This window comes from Rhinoderma darwinii, chromosome 5 (genome assembly GCF_050947455.1).
Source record: "Rhinoderma darwinii isolate aRhiDar2 chromosome 5, aRhiDar2.hap1, whole genome shotgun sequence".
Lineage (NCBI taxonomy): Eukaryota > Metazoa > Chordata > Amphibia > Anura > Rhinodermatidae > Rhinoderma > Rhinoderma darwinii.
Genome location: NC_134691.1, coordinates 207,545,584 through 207,567,908, shown reverse-complemented (window position 1 = coordinate 207,567,908; position 22,325 = coordinate 207,545,584).

The window sequence follows — 22,325 nt, the reverse complement described above, 5'->3', positions numbered from 1 at the left end:
TTTGGAGCAACCTTTCTTTTTCTATCGGCTTGCTTTTTCATGCGGTCCACTCCCTGAAGGATCGCCGACTTAGTTTGCTGCCAGATATGAATGAAAGTCCCAAATGAAGAATTTGTTGCCAATACTTGAGTCATGGCTGGCACAGGAAGAGGAACTCGTGGATGTTGGATGTACACAATGTAGAAAGGAGAAGAGGCAGTAGACTCACTTGAATGATGGTTGTTAGAGAATTCTGCCCAAGGCAAAATGTTGTACCCAATTGTCATGTTGGGCGGAAGCGAAATGACGAAGGCAATTCTCTAAAACTTGATTGGTCCTCTCCACTTGACCATTGGACTGTGGGTGTGTAAAGGGTTTGCCTAACACAGGTTCTGTGTCGACGCCCGGGGTTAATCAGCTTTCATCAGCTCCAAGGTCTGCTAGAGTGACGCGATCTGTTACCACTCAGGCTTGCAGGCTGAGGAGAGGGAGAACCTATCACAGCCTGGCCTGATGGTTCTAGCTCCCGCCCTTGGTCTCTCACTTGCAGCATATTCCTTGCATGTGATTCTCTTGTTTCCTGGCTCTGCTATTCCTGCTATTTACTACATAATCACAGGCCCCATACCTTTTCGTACCCTGGTCCCTGACTCTACTATGAATCCCCTTGAGGCCCTGGCTCAGGAAATGCAGGGTCTCTCCCTACAGGTCACCTCACCTCTTGAACCACACCTCAAGTTGCCTGACCGGTTCTATGGGGACCGTAGGACTTTTTTCTCTTTTCGGGACAGTTGTAGACTCTATTTCCGATTAAGAACCCACTCCTCAGGTTCTGAGAGCCAGCGAGTGGGTATAATTAGGTCCCTTCTCCAGGACGGCTCCCAGGAATGGGCCTTCTCCTTGGCTCCTGACAGCCCTGAACTTCCTTCTGTTGACCTTTTTTTTCTGCTCTCGGGCTCATCTATGACGAGACTGACAAGACTGCCTTTGCCAAGAGTAAGCTGGTGAACTTACGTCAGGGTAAGAGACCCGTTGAGGAGTACTGTTCTGACTTTAGGAAGTGGTGTGTAGCTTCTCGGTGGAATGACCCTGCCTTGAGGTCCCAGTTTAGATTGGGTCTGTCGAACGCCCTGAAAGACCTGTTAGTTAGCTATCCCACCTCTGACTCTCTAGATCTAGCTATGGCTTTAGCGGAACATCTTGACCGATGTCTCAGGGAACGACGACTTGAACGTTCTGGTGCCTTCACCTCTGGCTCCCCTATGATGGCTCCAGAGGTTCCGCTGCTTCGTTCTTCCACGGAGAACTCGGATGAACAGATGCAACTCGGGGCCTCCGTGTCTCCCCAACAACGTAGAGATTTCCGCAGGAAGAATGGTCTCTGCTTCTACTGTGGGGATGACAAGCACCAAGTGAACTCCTGTCCCAGGCGCAAGAATAATCAGCCGGAAGGACTTCCGCGCCTAAGTGACCATCGGGGAGGTCGCTTGGGCGCACATGTATTTCCCGTTAACATGAAGCCTAATAAAATCTTTTGAAGGAAGGTCTGCCACCGGCAGTGCCTTCGTGGATTCAGGGTCTGCTGCTAATATTATGTCTGTGGAATTTGCCATGTCTCTAGCTATGCCACTAATTGATTTGCCTAAACCTGTCCCGGTAGTGGGTATTGACTCAACTCCGCTTGCTAATGGTTATTTTATGCAGCATAACCCTGTTTTTGAACTCATTGTTAGCTCCATTTATTTGGAGCAGTGTTCTGTGTTAGTGATGCAGGGGTTATCGTCCGATTTGATTTTAGGCCTCTCTTGGTTGCAGACGCATAATCCCACTTTTAACTGGAATACTGGTGATCTTACTAAATAGGGTAATGAATGTATGATGTCATGTTTTTCTATTAATTTGGTTTCTCTCGCTGAGGAGGTGATCACTCTACCTTAGTTTATTCAGGACTTCGCGGATGTCTTTTCTAAAAAAAGCCTCCAAAGTGTTACCTCCTCATAGAGAGTACGATTGCGCTATCGACTTGGTACCAGGAGCTAAGTTCCCTAAAGGAATGATATTTAATCACTTTTGTCCTGAACGTGAAGCCATGAGAGAATATATCCAGGGAAGCCTGGCCAAGGGTTACATTCGCCCTTCTACTTCTCCGGTAGGTGCTGGCTTCTTCTTCGTGGGGAAGAAGGATGGTAGTCTTAGGCTGTGCATCGATTACCGAAGTTTAAATAAAATCACTGTAAGGAACCAATATCCCCTTCCTTTGATTCCTGATCTCTTCAATCTGGTTCAAGGGGCCCAATGGTTCTATAAGTTCGATCTTCGGCGGGCTTATAACCTTTTCCGGATCAGAGAGGGGGATGAGTGGAAGACTGCGTTTAATAAACCCGAAGGTCATTTCGAATATATCGTCATGCCCTTTGGGTTATGTAATGCTCCCGCAGTCTTCCAGAATTTGATGATATACTTGTGTTTTCCAAGGACTGGTCCTCCCACATTGAGCATGTCAGGAAGGTGCCCCAGGCCCTTCAGAAAAACAAACTCTTTGCAAAAAACGAAAAATGTGTGTTTGGGGTGCAGGAGATACCATTTTTGGGTCAGATCCTCACTCCTAACGAATTCCGCATGGATCATGCCAAGATTCAGGCTGTGGCAGAATGGGTCTGCCCTGCCTCCCTGAAGGCCTTACAGTGCTTCCTGGGGTTTGCTAATTATTACAGGAGATTTATTGCTAACTTCTCGGTCATTGCTAAGCCTCTTACGGACCTCACTCGTAAAGGTGCTGATCTCCTCCACTGGCCTCCGGATGCGGTTCAGGCTTTTGAGATCCTTAAGAGGTGCTTTGTCTCTGCCCCAGTACTGATTCAGCCTAACCAAATGGAGCCATTCATCGTGGAGGTTGACGCTTCCGAGGTGGGAGTGGGTGCTGTCTTGTCCCAGGGTACTAGATCTCTCACCCATCTCCGTCCCTGTGCCTACTTCTCCAGGAAGTTCTCCTCCACTGAGAGAAACTATGATGTTGGCAACCGCAAACTCTTAGCCATTAAATGGGAATTTGAAGAGTGGCGCCACTTCCTGGAGGGGGCTAGGCACCAGGTAACGGTTCTTACTGACCACAAGAATCTGGTGTTCCTAGAATCTTCCCGGAGGCTAAACCCGAGACAAGCTCGATGGGCATTATTTTTTACGAGATTCAACTTTGTGGTTACCTATAGGGCTGGGTCAAAAAATATCAGAGCTGATGCTCTGTCGCATAGCTTCATGGCAAGCCCTCCTCCTGAGGAGGATCCCGCTTGTATTTTGCCCCCAGGTATAATCATATCCTCTGTGGATTCAGACTTAGCCTCCGAAATTGCGGCTGAACAAGGTTCTGCTCCCGAGAACCTTCCAGAGAACAAGCTGTTTGTTGCCCTGCAATTCCGGATAAGGTTGCTCAGGGAGAATAATGACTACGCACTATCTGGCCATCCAGGCATCCTGGGTACCAAGCACCTCATTTCCAGAACTTATTGGTGGCCTGGGTTGCATAAAGACGTTAAGGCCTACGTCGCCACTTGTGAAATTTGTGCTAGGTCCAAGACTCCCAGGTCCCGACCTGCGGGCTTACTATGTTTTTTGCCCATTGCCCAGAGACCCTGGACCCATATCTCCATGGATTTTATCACCGATCTGCCTCCATCCCAAGGCAAGTCGGTGGTGTGGGTTGTAGTAGACCGCTTCAGTGAGATGTGCCACTTTGTAACCGTCAAGAAACTACCCAATGCCAAGATGTTAGCTACCTTGTTCGTCAAACACATCCTGCGTCTCCATGGGGTTCCGGTCAATATTGTTTCCGACAGAGGGATACAATTTGTTTCATTGTTTTGGAGAGCTTTCTGTAAGAAGCTGGAGATTGATCTGTCCTTTTCCTAGGCCTTCCATCCTCAAACTAATGGCCAAACGGAGAGGACTAATCAGCCTCTAGAACAGGGGTCTCAAGCACACGGGCCGCGGGCGGCCCTTGGGGCTGTCATCTGCGGCCCGCGGGACACAGAGCCGCTAGTATCGGCTCTGCTCCGAGACTCTGGAATTCCCTGACATCGCTGTCCACATATGAACAACGATGTCTGGGGCTTCCCCAGAGCCAGAGTCCCGTGCAGAGCGCTAGTATCGGCTCTGCTCCGGGATTCTGTGGAATTCCCTGACATCACTGTCCATATATGGACAGTGAGTCAGGGTCTTCGCCAGAGCGGAGTCCCGAGCAGAGCGCTAGTATTGGCTCTGCTCCGGAACTCTGTGGAATTCCCTGACATCGCTGTCCATATATGGACAGTGTGTCAGGGTCTTCCACAGAGCGGAGACCCGGGCAGAGCGCTAGTATCAGCTCTGCTCCGGGACTCTGTCGAATTCCCTGACATCGGTATCCATGTTTTGACACGCGATGTCTGGGGCTTCCCCAGAGCCGGAGTCCAGTGCAGAACTCTAGCACAGGCTCTGCTCCGTGACTCTGTGGAAATCCCTGACATCGCTGTCCAAATATGGACAGTGTGCAGGGTCTTCCCCAGAGCGGAGTCCCGGGCAGAGCACTAGTATAGGTTCTGCTCCGGGACTCTGTGGAATTCCCTGACATCACTGTCCATACATCAACAATGATGTCAGGGGCTTCCCCAGAGCAGGAGTCCCAGTGATGTCAGGACCACAGCTGGAGTCCCAGGAAGAGCCTACTAGCGCTCTGCCTGGGCTCCAGCTCTGGGGTTGCCCCTGACATCTCTGTCCATATATGGACAGTGATGTCAGGAGCAAAGCTGGAATCCCAGGCAGAGTGCTAGAAGCGGCTCTGCTCCGGGACTCCAGCTCTGGGCAAGCCCCTGACATCACTGTGGCAGCATCTGCGGAGGGCACTGTGGCAGCATCTGCGGAGGCCACTGTGGCAGCATCTGCGGAGGGCACTGTGGCAGCATCTACGGAGGACACTGTGGCAGCATCTACAGAGGGAACTGTGGCAGCATCTACAGAGGACACTGTGGCAGCATCTACAGAGGGAACTGTGGCAGCATCTACAGAGGACACTGTGGCAGCATCTACAGAGGGCACTGTGGCAGCATCTACAGAGGGCACTGTGGCAGCATCTACAGAGGGCACTGTGGCAGTATGTACAGAGGACACTGTGGCAATATCTAGGGGTGTGTTGCATTATCTACAGAGGACACTATGGCATTATCTACAGAGGGCACTGTGGCATTATCTAGGGGTGTGTTGCATTATCTACAGAGGGCACTGTGGCAGCATCTACAGAGGACTCTGTGGCAGCATCTACAGAGGACTCTGTGGCAGCATCTACAGAAGACTCTGGGGCAGCATCTACAGAGGGCACTGCAGCAGCATCCACAGAGAGCACAGCGGCAGCATCCACAGAGGGCACAGTGGCAGCATACACAGAGGGCACTGTGACAGCATCCACAGAGGGCACTGTGGCAGCATCCACAGAGGGCACTGGGGCAGTATCCACAGAGGGCACTGTGTCAGCATCTACAGAGGGGACTGTGGCAGCATCTACAGAGGGCACTGCGGCAGCATCAACAGAGGGCACTGTGGCAGCATCCACAGAGGGCACTGTGGCAGCATCTACAGAGGGCACTGTGGCAGCATCTACAGAGGGCACTGTGGCACTATCTAAAAAGGGGCTGCCCAATCTTGACATGTGTGTCTGCCAAACGCCGCCAACTGAGCCGCCGGACTGAATTTAGCGACACTTAAACTGGAAAACTGGATTGTTGAAATAAGCACATGAAGAAATCTCTCAAATTTTAAACCTAGCGGTATTATTATAGTAATGTAGTATTAATTTTATAGTAATGTAGTATTATTATTATTATAGTAATATAGTGTTATAGTAGTTCAAATAAGTAATTTATTAACAATAATTTTGTGTTGTATCAAATTTGAAAGTAATGCGGCCCGTCAACTTCCCATTTTTTCTATATGCGGCCCACTTACCCTGCCGAGTTTGAGACCCCTGCTCTAGAATAATACTTAAGGTGTTTTATCTCAAACTGTCAAAATGATTGGGTCTCCTTCATTCCCCTCACTGAATTTTCCCTTAATAACCGGGTCAGTAGCTCGTCGGGGGTCTCCCCCCTTCTTCTGCAATTTTGGGTTTAATCCACGGTTCTCCTCCGTTACACCTGGTGGTTCCAACAATCCCGAGGTAGATGTCGTTCATCGGGAACTGTGCACAGTCTGGACCCAGGTTCAGAAGAACCTTGAGGCGTCCCAGAGCATCCAAAAGACTCATGCAGATAAAAGACGTTCAACTAACCCCCTATTTGTGGTCGGGGATCTGGTGTGGCTGTCTTCTAAAAATTTGCGCCTTAAAGTTCGGTCCAAGAAATTTGCTCCCCGGTATATAGGGCCGTACAAGATCATTGAGGTCCTCAACCCTGTCTCCTTCCGGCTGGAGTTACCCCCGTCTTTTCAGATACACAACGTGTTCCATGCCTCCCTCTTGAAAGGCTTCTCACCGTCCTTGGCTACATCGAAGAAACCTCCGGTCCCTGTTCTCACTCCTGATGGGGTAGAATTCGAGGTAGCCAAGATTGTGGACAGCAGGATGGTCCAAGGCTCCCTCCAGTACCTGGTCCATTGGAGAGGATACGTCCTGAGGAGAGGACTTGGGTACCCGCCCGGGATGTTCACGCTGGTATATTGCTCAGGAAGTTCCATCTTCGGTTCCCCAACAAGCCAGGCCCACCTAGGACGGGTCCAGTGGCCCCTCATAAAAGGGGGGGTACTGTAAAGGGTTTGCCTGACACAGGTTCTGTGTCGACACCCGGGGTTAATCAGCCTTCATCAGCTCCAAGGTCTGCTAGAGTGACGCGATCTGTTACCACTCAGGCTTGCAGGCTGAGGGGAGGGAGAACCTATCACAGCCTGGCCTGTCGGTTCTAGTTCCCGCCCTTGGTCTATTTATACCCTCACTTGCAGCATGTTCCTTGCCTGTGATTCTCTTGTTTCCTGGCACTGCTATTCCTGCCATTTTCCTGATTGACCGCTGTACCTTTTGACCCTGGCTTGCCTGACTATTCTCCTGCTCTGTTTTGCTACTACGTACTCTCCTGGTTTGATTTGGCTCGTTCACCACTGCCTGTTGCTCACAGTTTTCCGTGGGCAACTGCCCTTACTCCCCTTTGCTTCTGTGTGCCCTTGTCTTGTGTTGTCTGTCTTTGCACTTACTGAGCGTAGGGACCGTCGCCCAGTTGTACGCCATCATTTAGGACGGGCCATGCAAGTAGGCAGGGACTGAGTTGCGGGTAGATTAGGGCTCACCTGTCGTCTCCCCACCCCGTACCTTTACAGGGTGATAGGCAGAAGAGAAATCCAGCTTCACATCTAGCAGGTTACACAGGGCTCTCCAGAATTTAGACGTAAACTGTACACCCCGATCCGAGACAATATGCAGATGTAGTCCATGTAGATGGAAGATGTGCAGAATGAATAGATTTGCCAGACGAGGAGCAGACGGAAGACCAGTCAAAGGAATAAAATGTGCCATTTTAGAGAAACTGTCCACCACTAACCAGACCATAGTACATCCAGCTGAAGGAGGAAAGTCTGTAATAAATTCCCTAGCGATATGTTGCCAAGGGGCAATAGGGACAGGCAGGGGTAGGAGCAGACTTGTTTGGAATGGGTAGACTTGTTCGAGTCACAGTACATGAGGAAACATAATCCACAACATCTTTAGGCAGTGTGGGCCACCAGTAATGACGAGCTATCAATTAGTGTGTCTTACGGACACCAGAGTGCCCAGCCAGTTTGGAGCTGAGTCCCCAGCGGAGAATTCTCTTCTTGTCTGCCAGACGAACAAAAGTCTTTCCTGGAAAAATTTCTCTAATTTGCAGAGGGTTAGCGGCAGTAAACCTAGAAGGATTATGATATATTGAAGATTTTCCTCAGAGTCATTAGTTTCAAATGATCGAGACAGGAAATCAGCCTTCACATTCTTGTCTGCGGGACGGAAGTGAAGCAAGTATTGGAATCTGGTGAAAAACAGCGACCATTTGGCTTGGCAAGGATTTAGTCGTTGTGCAGACTGTAGCTACGTGAGGTTCTTGTGATCCGTATAAATGATGATAGTATGAATAGTGCCCTCCAGCAAGTGTCTCTACTCCTCCAAGGACAACTTGACGGCCAGTAACTCCCGATCCACAATGGAGTAGTTGCGCTCCGCAGGGGAGAATAATTTTGAAATGTAGCCACAAGCCACCATCTTGCCTTTATAGTTTCTTTGACACAGCAGTGCTCCAGCACCAATGGAAGGTGCATCCACCTCCAGATAGTACTACCGAGATGTGTCAGTATGATGAAGAACTGAGGCTAAGGTGAAAGCGCTCATGAGGTTGGTAAATGCTGACTCTGCCTCTGGAGGCGAAACCTTGGCGTTCACCCCCTTGTTGGTGAGAGCAGAGCTTAGAGCAGTCAGAGACAAGAAGTTTGGGATAAATTGCTGGTAGAAGTTTGAGAATCCCAAAAATCATTGTATAGACTGAAGACCCTGTGGACGTGGCCATTCTAAGACGGACTTCGCCTTTTCTGGATCCATCTTGAGTCCACGATCAGAAACAATGTAGCCCAGGAAGGGCAGAAAGTTCATTTCGAATACACATTTTTCGAGTTTAGCATATAGGTGATTCCCCGTTAACCGCAACAGAACTTTGCGAACATGCCTCCAGTGCGTCGTAAAATCGGGTGAGTAGATAAGGATGTCATCCAGATAGACCACCACACAGACATACAGCAGATGCCATTAACAAATTCTTGGAACACAGCTGGAGCATTACACAGTCCAAAGGGCATCGCGGGATATTCGTAGTGACCGTCTCGGGTGTTGAATGTGGTTTTCCACTCGTTAGCTTTGCGGATACGGATCAAGTTATAAGCCCCGGGTAGATCCAGCTTTGTGAACACTTTGGCCCCACGAATTCTGTTGAAGAGTTCAAACTTCGGTAGTCGATACATGGACGAAGAGATCCATCTTTCTTCTTTACGAAGAAGAATCCGACTCCGGCCGTCGTTGTAGACTTCCGGATGTACCCTCTCTCAAGGTTCTCCTTAACGTAAGCAGACATGGCCAGGGTCTCCAGCAGGGAAAAATGATAGACTCGTCCACAAGGGGGTGAGACATCAGGGAGTAGTTCAACAGGACAATCGTAGATGCGATGGGGAGGAAGAGTCTCTGCCTTTTTCTTGCTAAAGACGTCCACAAAGCTGGCATAATGTGTGGGTAAATCGGAAAGTGACTGAGGCAGTGGAGGCAAAACAGGACGAACCTGTGGCAGGCAGCGGTGAAGACTCTTGGATCCCCATTGTAGGACTACCCCAAAACTCCAGTCGAGGACCGGAGCATGTAAACAAAGCCAAGGCAGGCCCAGCAGAATAGGGTTGACAGCTCTAGGCAAGGCAAGAAAGGCAATCTCTTCGGAGTGGAGAACCCCGACTTGTAGTGTCAGTGTCACTATCTGTGGGTATGTGGACGCACTAGGCTGTATCGCCGTAGCGGAGTAGCAGCTGGCAAAACAACAGTCTATACAAAGTCCTAGCACAAGAGTACCTGTAATAGTCCAGACAGTAGCAAAAGCTTAGGCACAAATGAAACTTGAAGGTAGATGACGCCACAATTGGCGGATATCAGGCGTGGCAGAAGACATCCTACGTGGTGTATGACAGCAGGCATGACAGGTGGCACAACACGACTCCATATAAACTAAATAAGGCTCAAGAACAAACATAGCACGGGATACAGTACACAGGTAGCAGGGCATGGGAACACTGGGAACAGGATACGACTAAGGGACCATTTGCTAAGACAAACATGGGAATACATAACAACGCTCAGGTAAGGAGTGAAAGGACAGAGCCCTTTTTATAGTCTAGAGCGATCAGGTGCTAAGTTGTAATATCTTTTATGTGCGGGCGCGCGCGTTAGCCCTTTAACTGAGTTCCGGCGTCCTTTAGAAGGGAGATGCTGGCCTGAACTTGGCAGACTGCTGTTGCGGCCGTCGAGGGGTGAGCAGGGACGACGGGCCACGGACGTTACATTGAACTTGGTTGTGTAGCTGCATATATGTACTGAGCTTTGTTCTGGTGCTGTATATATGTACTGCTTGTTATGGTACTGTACATATGTACCGAGCTTTGTTCTGATGTGATATTTATGTACTGAGTTTGGTTCTGGTGCTATTTTTATGTACCAAGCTTGGTGGTGGTTACATAGTACGGTTGAAAAAATAAATACACTACCGTTCAAAAGTTTGGGGTCACCCAGACAATTTTGTGTTTTCCATGAAAACTCACACTTATATTTATCAAATGAGTTGCAAAATGACTAGAAAATATAGTCAAGACATTGACAAGGTTAGAAATAATGATTTTTATTTGAAATAATCATTTTCTCCTTCAAACTTTGCTTTCGTCAAAGGATGCTCCATTTGCAGCAATTACAGCATTGCAGACCTTTGGCATTCTAGCTGTTCATTTGCTGAGGTAATCGGGAGAAATTTCACCCCATGCTTCCAGAAGCTCCTCCCACAAGTTGGATTGGCTTGATGGGCACTTCTTGCGTACCATACGGTCAAGCTGCTCCCACAACAGCTCTATGGGGTTGAGATCTGGTGACTGCGCTGGCGACTCCATTACAGATAGAATACCAGCTGCCTACTTCTTCCCTAAATAGTTCTTGCATAATTTGGAGGTGTGCTTTGGGTCATTGTCCTGTTGTAGGATGAAATTGGCTCCAATCAAGCGTTGTCCACAGGGTATGGCATGGCGTTGCAAAATGGAGTGATAGCTTTCCTTATTCAAAATCCCTTTTACCTTGTACAAATCTCCCACTTTACCAGCACCAAATCAACCCCAGACCATCTCATTACCTCCACCATGCATCACAGATGGCGTCAGGCACTCTTCCAGCATCTTTTCAGTTGTTCTGCGTCTCACAAATGTTCTTCTGTGAGATTCAAACACCTCAAACGTCGATTCGTCTGTCCATAACACTTTTTTCTAATCTTCCTCTGTCCAATGTCTGTGTGCTTTTGCCCATATTAATCTTTTCCTTTTATTAGCCAGTCTCAGATATGGCTTTTTATTTGCCACTCTGCCCTGGAGGTCAGCATCCCGGAGTCGCCTCTTCATTGTAGACGTTGACACTGGCGTTTTGCGGGTACTATTTAATGAAGCTGCCAGTTGAGAACCTGTGAGGCGTCTATTTCTCAAACTAGAGACTCTAATGTACTTGTCTTGTTGCTCAGTTGTGCAGTGGGGCCTCCCACTTCTCTTTCTACTCTGGTTAGAGCCTGTTTGTGCTGTCCTCTAAAAGGAGTAGTACACACCGTTGTAGGAAATCTTTAGTTTCTTGGCAATTTCTCGCATGGAATAGCCTTCATTTCTAAGAACAAGAATAGACTGTCGAGTTTCACATGAAAGCTCTCTTTTTCTAGCCATTTGGAGAGTTTAATCGAACCCACAAATGTAATGCTCCAGATTCTCAACTAGCTCAAAGGAAGGTCAGTTTTATAGCTCCTCTAAACAGCTAAACTGTTTACAGTGGTGCTAACATAATTGCACAAGGGTTTTCAAGTGTTTTCTAATCATCCATTAGCCTTCTAACACAGTTAGCAAACACAATGTACCATTAGAACACTGGAGTGATGGTTGCTGGAAATGGGCCTCTATACACCTATGTAGATATTGCATTAAAAACCAGAAGTTTGCAGCTAGAATAGTCATTTACCACATTAACAATGTATAGAGTGTATTTCTGATTAATTTAATGTTATCTTCATTGAAAAAAGCTGTGCTTTTCTTTCAAAAATAAGGAAATTTCTAAGTGACCCTAAACTTTTGAACGGTAGTGTATGTCCAACAAGTTCAACCAAAGGATGGGAGAAAGGGAAGGGATGAAACAAAAATTCTACACCGGTATTGGTACTGTAGGTCTGGTGCTGTATTTATTTACTGAGCTTGGGTCTAGTGCTGTATTTATGTACTGGGCTTTGTTCTGGTGCTGTATTTATGTACTAAGCTTTGTTCTGGTGCTGTATTTATGTACTGGACTTGGTTCTGTTACTGTATTTATGTACTAGGCTTGGTTCTGTTAGGGTCAGTTCACACTGAGTTTTTTTGCGCTGATTTTGAAGCAGAAACAACGTCGGAATCAGCTCCAAAAAACGTCCGAAACCGTCTCCCATTGATTTCAATGGGAGGCCACATGCTCTTTTTTGCCACGGTTCCGCCTCCTGCCTCCCAATGAAATCAACAGGAGGCAGAGAAAGCGTTTGGCTGCAACTGAAAAACCCTGCGAAAAATCTGCCTCAAAATATCTTCAGAATTAAAAAAAAACGGTATTTATGTAATGAGCTTGATTCTGCTGCTGTATATATGTACTGAGCTTTGTTCTGGTGATGTACATTTACTGAGCTTTGTTGTGGTGCTGAATATATGTACTGTGCTTTGTTCTGGTGCTGTATATATGTACCGCGCTTGTTTCTGGTACTGTATTTATGATCTGAGCTTGGTTCTGAACTGTATTTATGTACTGATGTGCCATTGTCATATACTCCGCCTGGCTTCATCGCTCCCTCGGGGAGTAAATTTTGCCGCACTGCGCATGCTCGGGGAGTACAAGGCAATGGCGCATCCACGAGAATTAATGGTGACTGGTTGGCAGATAGCAACATAGAAGAACATCCAGGAAAATGTAATTTAAGATGGGGGAGAGAGCATTTAAATTTGCGCCTTTGGCGTTATTCAGACGAGCGTATTTTACGTTCTTGTGCTATCCATTGAAATAACTGACAGCCCACTGACCCATGCAAATCAATGGAGCTATTCACAAATGCATGTTTTTTTCACACAGCGTGTGTCCGTTGCGTGAAACTCACTGCATGTCCCATTCTGGTCTGTTTTTGCAGACCACATCGCCCATTGAAGTCTATGGGTGCGTGAAAGACACGGATAGGACACGTACGACATCCGGGTTCTATCCGTGTTTCACGCATTAGTTGCTAAAGAAATGCTGAGTAAAAAAAACAGGAAGTGCAGAAACACGGACATGAAAAACCATAGCTCCCAATCATCTCGGATCCGGCAGCACAGTCCCAGTTTTTCACTGCGTTCCCACCGTCCCGGGAAATCTAAAAAATGTCCCGCTATGCCCCGTTGAGTCACGGACTCCGGCTCCCTATGGACAGCCACGTCATCCTCCCCTCCGTAAGGTCAATGTAAAGCAAATTGAATTTGCTTACATTGACTTTACTCACTGCAGGGAGCTCACAAGTCACGGTCCGACTGGCCCAGAATGAGTACGTCTCTTGGACGCTCGGTGCAACAGCGTTATGTTTGCCCGGAGTGAGAGAGCAGGACGCGCGCTCAATATTTATAGGCAGCACAGCACCAAGCCACCGGTCAGTAAAAAACAGACAGACTACTGTGAGTAGAGACAAGTGTGGCGATTGGATTAAAAAAAGATAACACAGAGTGCCTGAAGACACTAGTGTTTCTAAAATCATAAAATTAATGATATTAATTTTATTATTTTAGAAATGCTAGTGTCTCCAGGCACTGGCTTCTAAAATATAAAAAGGCCCAAGTGGATCATGCCCCATATGGCCTTAAAGGGGTTTTCTGACAAACATGTATCCCTAATCCACAGAATAGGGAATACATGTGTAATTGCTGGGGGTCTGACCACTGGGACCCCCAGCGATGAGGAGAATGGGGAACTGAAAGTCCCCCGAAGTGCTCTATAATAATGGAGCGCTGGTGCGCATGCTCAACCACTGCTCCATTAATTTTTATGGAGCTGCCCGAGAAATTGGTCCGGGAAGTCCTATAGAAATTAATGGAGCCCTGGCTGAGCATGAGCACCAGCGCTCCATTTTATGGAGCAATTCGGGGGACTTTTGGTCCCCCGTTGTCCTCATCGCTAGGGGCCCCAGTGGTTGGATCCCCAGTGATCACACATTTAGCCTCTTATCATATGAATTAGGGATACATGTGTTTGTGGGAAAATACCTTTAATTTATAATATATGATGTTTCAAATCCTGAATTGGTCCCGTGCCAAATCCTGAATTGGTCCTGTGCCAAATCCTGAATTGGCTGCAGCCAATCGCTGGCCTCAGCGGTGATCCTGCTATGAACGGCACGTGACCGCTGAGGCCAGCGATTCAATGCAGCTATCAGGGACGATTCTAGATTTTCCGCTGCCTGAGGCGAAAATTGAAATGGCGCCCCCCAGATTTTGATTGACATCCCCCTGGCTGTTCTACATCACTACCAGTCTCCTAAAACTCTTGCGGATGCGCCGTTGCCTTGTACTCCCTTGGCATGCACCGTGCAGCGATAAAGCCGGGCAGAGTACACCTCGCTGCACGGTGCGTGCCCAAGTAGTACAAAGCAATGGTGCATCCGAGAAAGTTGTATCAGCAGGGGTATGTCAATCAAGAAATGGAAAGGTGAATTTGGAGGCAGGACTATGTGACTCTTCAGTATACCAAATATATATAGTTTTTTCTATAGTTTACTACTTTTACAAATAAAAACCTACAGTGGAGGAAATAAGTATTTGATCCCTTGCTGATTTTGTAAGTTTGCCCACTGTCAAAGACATGAACAGTCTAGAATTTTTAGGCTAGGTTAATTTTACCAGTGAGAGATAGATTATATAAAAAAAAATAAAAAAAATCACATTGTCAAAATTATATATATTTATTTGCATTGTGCACAAAGAAATAAGTATTTGATCCCTTTGGCAAACAAGACTTAATACTTGGTGGCAAAACCCTTGTTGGCACGCACAGCAGTCAGACATTTTTAGTAGTTGATGATGAGGTTTGCACACATGTTAGATGGAATTTTGGCCCACTCCTCTTTGCAGATCATCTGTAAATCATTAAGATTTCGAGGCTGTCGCTTGGCAACTCGGATCTTCAGCTCCCTCCATAAGTTTTCGATGGGATTAAGGTCTGGAGACTGGCTAGGCCACTCCATGACCTTAATGTGCTTCTTTTTGAGCCACTCCTTTGTTGCCTTGGCTGTATGTTTCGGGTAATTGTCGTGCTGGAAGACCCAGCCACGAGCCATTTTTAATGTCCTGGTGGAGGGAAGGAGGTTGTCACTCAGGATTTGACAGTACATGGCTCCATCCATTCTCCCATTGATGCGGTGAAGTAGTCCTGTAACCTTAGCTGAGAAACACCCCCAAAACATAATGTTTCCACCTCCATGCTTGACAGTGGGTACGGTGTTCTTTGGGTCATAGGCAGCATTTCTCTTCCTCCAAAAACGGCGAGTTGAGTTAATGCCAAAGAGCTCAATTTTAGTCTCATCTGACCACAGCACCTTCTCCCAATCACTCTCAGAATCATCCAGATGTTCATTTGCAAACTTCAGACGGGCCTGTACATGTGCCTTCTTGAGCAGGGGGACCTTGCGGGCACTGCAGGATTTTAATCCATTATGGCGTAATGTGTTACCAATGGTTTTCTTGGTGACTGTGGTCCCAGCTGCCTTGAGATCATTAACATGTTCCCCCTGTGTAGTTTTCGGCTGAGCTCTCACCTTCCTCAGGATCAAGGATACCCCACGAGGTGAGATTTTGCATGGAGCCCCAGATCGATGTCGATTGACAGTCATTTTGTATGTCTTCCATTTTCTTACTATTGCACCAACAGTTGTCTCCTTCTCACCCAGCGTCTTACTTATGGTTTTGTAGCCCATTCCAGCCTTGTGCAGGTCTATGATCTTGTCCCTGACATCCTTAGAAAGCTCTTTGGTCTTGCCCATGTTGTAGAGGTTAGAGTCAGACTGATTATTTGAGCCTGTGGACAGGAGTATTTTATACAGGTGACCATTTAAGACAGCTGTCTTTAATGCAGGCACCAAGTTGATTTGGATCGTGTAACTTGTCTGGAGGAGGCTCAACTCTTAATGGTTGGTAGGGGATCAAATACTTATTTCTCTGTGCACAATGCAAATAAATATATATAATTTTGACAATGTGATTTTCTTATTTTTTTTTTTATATAATCTATCTCTCACTGGTAAAATTAACCTAGCCTAAAAATTCTAGACTGTTCATGACTTTGACAGTGGGCAAACTTACAAAATCAGCAAGGGATCAAATACTTATTTCCTCCACTGTAAGTGTAAAAAATAAAATTTATTTTGTGTCGCCAAATTAGAGCCATAACTTTTTTATTTTTCTGTCGATTAAGTGTTATGAGGGCTTATTTTTTAATGATACAATTTTGGGGTACATGCGACATTTTGATCACTTTTTATTTCATTTATTGTGGGAGATGAGGTGACCAAAAAATAGAGATTCTGGCGTTTACAATGGTTTTTTTTACGGCGTTCACCGTGCCGGTTAAATAATGACATATTGTAATAGTTCAGACTTTTACGGATGCGGCAATATCAATTATGTTTATTTTTTATTTTATTTTTACTATGCTCTAGGGGGAAAATGGGAAAAGGTTTTCTTTTTAACTTTAATTTTTTTTTTACATAATAAAAACCCTTTATTTTACAAATTTTTACTTTTTTTAAATTAATCCTCCTAGGGGACTTCAACCAGCGCTTGCACTATATACTGAAAAACTAATGCCAGAGGCAGGGCTTAATAGAAGCACAAAGATGGCGGACCTGGGGGCCTTCATTCGATTGCATTGCAGAAGGAGCAATGAACTGTTAGAGGGGGTCGCCCCCTCTTTCTAATGATTTAAATGCTGCAGTCGCTATTGACCGCGGCATTTAACAAGTAGCGATCCGACTCGTTACTCTGAAGTGTCGGCTGTAACATACAGCCCACACCGGCATCGTATGGAGCTGGTTCACTCCGTGAGCCCGTTCCATACTTCCCCTACCCGACTTTGGCGTATGTATACGTCAAATGTCGGGAAGGGGTTAAAAGTTGATTTTATAGATTTTGCTGCATCTGAAAAAAAACATACATTTGGAAATATTGTCATGTCATGTATTACCGCAAAGTTGCGGTTCATGGGGTTAAAATTACCAGACAGGTTCCCATTAAATATATAATGAATTGAAAACAATCCCATCTGCCCTACGATTTTGTTATTTTAAATATATCCTATATAATTACAGCATCAGAACAAAGCTCTGACATATACAGCTCCAGAACAAAGCTCAGTACATATATACAGCACCAGAACCAACCTCAGTACATAAATATACAGCCCCAGAACCAAGCTCAGTACATATATATACCGCACCAGAACAAAGCTCAGTACATATATACAGCACCAGAACCAAGCTCAGTACATATATATAGTACTAGAACAAAGTTCAGTACATATATACAGTACCAGAACAAAGCTCAGTACATATATACAGCACCAGAACAAAGCTCAGTACATAAATATATAGTCCCAGAACCAAGCTCAGTACATATATACAGCACCAGAACCAAGCTCAGTACATATATACAGCACCAGAACAAAGGTCAGTACATATATACAGCACCAGAACAAAGGTCAGTACATATATACAACACCAGAACCAAGCTCAGTACATAAATACATCACAAGAACAAAGCTCAGTTCATATATACAGCACCAGAACAAAGCCTTGTACACATATACAGCACCAGAACAAAGCTCAGTACATATATACAGCAACAGAACCAAGCTCAGGACACATATAAAGCACGAGAACAAATACAGCTCAATTTCGTGCCTACCGTATAGGTTTGTACGGTGTAAAACTACAGCTCCCAGCATGGCCCGAACAATGGTAAGGATATGTTGGGAGATGCTGTTTCACAAAAAAAAATCATATCATAATGAAACCACCCATCATCTCGCTGCAGATCATACAGTGACTACATTACTGATTAGAGGCAGAGTGACTCACCGTTGACGTCTCAGATTCTAGTTCTTTTTCTCTTTTCTTCTCCATCCGGACCAGACCTCTATGATGACTTCTCCCGGCCACAACCCCTTTCTGCAGTTTTCCACTCTTCAGATGTCTTCATATTCTCACTTTTAAAACATTTCTGCACCTGTAAACGAAGATAAAATTCTCAACGTCCCTAAATGTTATAGCACCATACACTGCACCTCTATTTATAATAGCACCATACACTGTCTCTGATTATAATAGAACCATACACTGTGTCACACACACACACACACACACACACACACACACACACACACACACACTCACACTGATTCTAGTTCTTTTCTTCTCCCACTGGTCCAGACCACTATGATGGATTTATTCCGGCCATGACCCATTTCTGCAGTTTTCTGTTCAGATGTCTTCAGCTTCTCACTTTTAAAACCTTTCTGCACCTATAAACAAAGTTAAAATTCTCAATACCTCTAAATATAATAAAGCACCATACATTGCACCAGTAACTATAATAGCGCCATACATTGTGTCCCTGATTATAATAGTACCATACACTGTGTCCCACACACACACACACATACACACACACCGTGCCCCCTGTAGATAGTGCACCCATAGCCCCCTGTAGATAGTGCCCCCATAGAGCCTCTGTAGATAGTGCCCTACATAGAAGCCCCTATAGATAATGCCCCCATAGCCTCCCTGTATATAATGACCCCCATAGAGCCTCTGTAGATAGTGCCCTACAAAGAAGCCCCTCTTGCTAGTGCCCCACATACAGCCCCCTGTAGATAGTGCCCACATATGGACTCCAGAGCTGCAAGGCAATAGTGCTAACCACTGAGCCACCGTACTGCTCTACATATAGCTCACCCTATAGATAGTGCTCCACATATAGCCCACCCCTGTAGATAGTGCCTCACATATAGCCCACCCCTGTATGTAGTGTCCCACATAAAGACCACCCCTGTAGATAGTGCCCTACAAACAGCTCCCCCTATAGATAGTGCCCCACATATAGCCCACTCCTGTAGATAGTACCTCACATAAAGTTCCCCTGTATATATAGTGTCCCACATATAGCCCACCCCTGTAGATAGTGCCCTACATATAGCTCCCCCTGTAGATAGTGCTCCACATCCCCACATATAGACCCCCCTGTAGATTGAGCCCCCCTGCAGATAATGCCACTCAGTTTTATTAGAAAAAAACAAAACTTTACAAACTCACATGATCCCGTTGCTGCGCCATCCGGTGGCAATGCAGATCTGCCCACCTCAGAGCAGGTCTGCTGGGACTGAACGACGCAAGCGGTGCGATGACATCATTGCGCCGCTAGCGTCATTTAAAGGCGCCGATTGACAGGGAAGATTTACTTGCCCTGTCAATCAGCTCCTTCCAACGGAAGCGGCGCAATGCCGTAATTATGCCGCTAGCATCATTGAAAGTCGCTGATTGGCGGGGCAAGTCATTTTGCCCTGCCAATCAGCGTCATTGTAAGGCGCTGAATGGTCGGGCACAGAACGTTCCCAGTCATTCAGCACTAATGCATGTAATTGTATCTGCGTGCTATAGACACAGGTACAATTAGTGCAAGAGGGCGTGGCGGCGGCTGGTTTCAATGCCTCAGAGAGGCAGCAGGCCGCCATCATGGACGGTATACTGTATTGGGGCAGCTATGGAGCACTATACTGTAAGGGGGCATCTGTGTGGACATTATACTGTATGGGGGCATTATATTGTGGGGGCAGCTATGGTGCATTATACTGTATGGGATGCACTATGGGGTATTATACAGTGTGGGGGTCAGCTATAGGGGCATTATACTGTGTAGGGGTTCTATGGGAGCCTTGTACTGTGTGGGCTGAACCAGGTGTGTATGGGCGGGGTTAGAGGTGTGGCATAACAGGGGAAAATATTGCTACATGCGCCACTTCAGTTGTCCCTCTTTACGAAACTGTGAAGTTGGGAGGTATGGAAAAACTGATGCCACACGGAACTGAACTGCATGAAACATGGTCTTTTTTTTGGGGACGCAATCAGTGGCGGATCATCATTAGGGCGTTTCGGGCGGCCGCCCGGGGCCCAAGGCTCCCAGGGGGCCCATGGCCACCCGAACCCCCTCATGCCCGGTGGCGTCGCTAGCACCGGAGGGAGCCCCGGTGCCAGTACCGCACCTGTCATGAGGCGAGGTGAGCTTCGCTCCTACTTAGCAGCCGTGGTCTGTGCTGCGATCTCTCCCTCTGCTGCTTTAGAAGCTCCCCCTCCAGCCCCCCTTCCCTGCTCTACACACCTCTCCTCCTGCTGCTAGCAGTCGGGACATGGGGGAGGGGAGATTGTCGGCGGGCTCTGTGTCGTGCTGTGATCAGGAGAAGAGCTGCAGTGAAGGATCCCACCACATCAACCTGCTGAACGCCCTTCACAAATATCCTATGTAAAAGGTAAGTGCATGTGTGTTTACAATGTGTACTTTATATGTGTATAATCAATGTGTACTTTATATGTGCATAATGTGTTTACAATGTGTACTTTATGTGTATAATCAATGCGTACTTTATATGTGTATAATGTGTTTACAATGTGTACTTTATATGTATATAATGTGCATACTCATGTGTCTCTGATGTGTACATGTGTGTGTATGTATGTATGTATGTATGTATATAGTGTGTGTGTGTGTATATGTATGTATATATATATATATATATAGTGTGTGTGTGTGTGTGTATGTATGCGTGTATATAGTGTGTGTGTGTGTGTGTGTGTGTGTGTGTATATATATATATTTATATATATATATATATATATAGTGTGTGTGTATGTATGCGTGTATATAGTGTGTGTGAATATATATATATATATATATAGTGTGTGTGTGCGTGAGTATATAGTGTGTGTGTGTATGTATGTATGTATGTATATATATATATTTCTGCAGCAATTCCGCAGAAACTAGCAGAAATTCTACTGCAGAAAAAAAGCACCATGTCCTGCATTTTTTACTGCAGAAAATGGTGCGTATTTTGCTGCGTTTTTCTCAATGTTGGGAGATGGTGACGTCTCCTCTGAAAAAACGCAGCAATTCTGTCCACTTTCCGCAGCAGAAATTGACATGCTGCAGTACGAGAAATACGCACCGCAGGACAAAATGTCTGGTTGGAAATTTTACGCAGCGTCTGGATGAGATTTGTTAAATCTCACTCACTTTGCCACTACTGTATTCTGGGTATTTTCCGGGCGGAAAATATTCAGCAATTCCGTTAAGTGTGGACAAGCCCTAATACAGTAGCAGCAGAGTAGATTAGATGTGAACAATTCTCATCACACGCTGTGTAAATGATAAGTGGGGAAAAAAAGCTCAGAAATTGACCTGCGGTGCGGTTTTTTATTGTTCAATATTCAATTGTATTTGCGTAAAAGCTGCTCATTTGTTTCGGGTTTTCCCCATTTAATTCAATGGGGAGGTAAAACCCACAACAGATGGCAGATGTTATGTAAAAACGCAATTTAGAAAAATAAAAATCTTATACTTGCCCAGAATTCTGTTTCTTGGTCCGGGCCGGCCTCCTGGGATGACGTTTCACCCCATGTGACCGCTGCAGCCAATCACAGGCTGCAGCAGTCATATGGGATAAAATGTCATCCCAGGGCAGCAGTGTAGCGACGCTGTGTAGCACTATATACAAGGGGGGGGGGAGTGCTGTGTAGCACTATATATAAGGCAGGGAGCGCTGTATGGCGCTATATACAAGGGGGGGCGCTGTGTGGTGCTATCTATAGGGGGCTGTGTGATGCTATCTATAGGGGGCTGTGTGGTTCTATCTATAGGAGGCTGTGTGATGCTATCTATAGGGGCGGTGTGATGCTATCTATAGGGGCTGTGTGGCTCTATCTATAGGGGGCTGTGTGGTTCTATCTATAGGAGGCTGTGTGATGCTATCTATAGGGGCTGTGTGACGCTCTCTACAGGGTGTTGTGTTTGTGGCGCTTTCTACAGGTGTGTTTTGTGTGTGTGTGTGGCACTATCGACGGGTGTGTGTGTGGCGCTGTCTACATGGGGGGTTGGCGCTAGCTACAGGGGGCACTGTGTATGTGGTGCTTTACTTTACAGTGTGTGTGACAATTATATTCAGTGGCGCAGTGCATGGTGAGCTTATATTTATATATTATATTTAAGGGCTGCAGAAATGGGTCATGGCCAGAAGTCGTCATGAGCCCTGGACCGGATGGAGAAGAAAAGAGGAAAAAAACTACTAGCATCTGAGACGTCGTCACCTGTGAGTCACTGGATTTATAGAGAATCTGTCCCCTCTCCTGACATGTTTATTATAGGAAATCCTTGTATTCCACATAACGTCTTTGTGCAGTCCAGGACTGATAGAAAAATTGGTGTTACCAATCCCCTTGTCAGGAGGACGTGTCCCTGCACAGTGTGAT